Source organism: Gavialis gangeticus, unplaced genomic scaffold, assembly GCF_001723915.1.
Source record: "Gavialis gangeticus isolate Ggan-Ray unplaced genomic scaffold, GavGan_comp1, whole genome shotgun sequence".
Taxonomy (NCBI): domain Eukaryota; kingdom Metazoa; phylum Chordata; order Crocodylia; family Gavialidae; genus Gavialis; species Gavialis gangeticus.
The window spans coordinates 29,264,830-29,265,684 of NW_017728994.1; the positions used below are offsets into that span (position 1 = coordinate 29,264,830).

At 46.5% G+C, this 855-nt stretch overlaps 1 protein-coding gene across 5 annotated transcripts in view; it reads right to left on the bottom strand.

Moving 5' to 3' along the window:
* The window catches only part of PSD (pleckstrin and Sec7 domain containing), a 140,194-nt gene that overhangs the window by 65,498 nt on the left and 73,841 nt on the right, over window positions 1-855 (bottom strand). The gene's annotated exons all lie outside the window — the stretch shown is intronic.

The following is an 855-nucleotide window of genomic DNA, read 5'->3' on the forward strand; positions in this document are numbered from 1 at the left end:
CTGAAGCACTCTCGTGCCCCAGCCAGCTGCATCTGCATCTATAAATGCAATGTTGCAAAGTAAAAAATTCCACAGCAGGATAGCGCTTGTATTCACAAGTAGTATCCTGCTGCAGAGTTTATTAGTTTACTCCAGCCTAATAGCCCTGCATGTGTAGACGTTAGACATTTATTGTGGAGCTAATTAGTCGACTCTGTAGTAAATGTCTCGTGTAGATGGCTCACTGTCTCTGTTACAGCCGTGCTAAGTTCCCATGGTCTATATTAGCAGTGTCTTAATTGATTTCCATTGTAAAGCCTTATGGGTACCTATTGCATAATTCCCAGCCATAAGTCTCAAGAAAAGGGCATTCTGGGACTTTTTGCAAAGTCACCGCTGTCTTGAAGAACACAAGAATGATTCCTTGAACCATTTCGTTCTGTTTGTATCTACAGTGGCACTGAGCCCATTCAGGCTTTAGCCAGTGATTCAACCGGCTGATAAGCAGTCTGTTTATTTATTATTAGACCAGCAGGATGTGCGTAAATGCAGATACAGTGTTCTGAAAGTCAGGGCTTTGGGCAGGGCAATTCCTCTAGTACAGTGGTTCTCAACCCTTTTCAAGTTGAAGCACCCCATGAGAGAGACTCAAGACGTATGATCAGGGGGCAGCAGGGGAGGCCTTATGAGGAGAGGCTATGGGACCTGAACCTGTTCAGTCTCCAGAAGAGAAGGCTGAGGGGGATCTAGTGGCCTGTTACAAACTAGTCAGGGGGGACCAGCAGGCACTGGGGAAGTCCCTGTTCCCCTGAGCACTGCCAGGAGTGACCAGGAATAATGGTCACAAGCTGGCAGAGGGTAGATTTAGGCTAGATA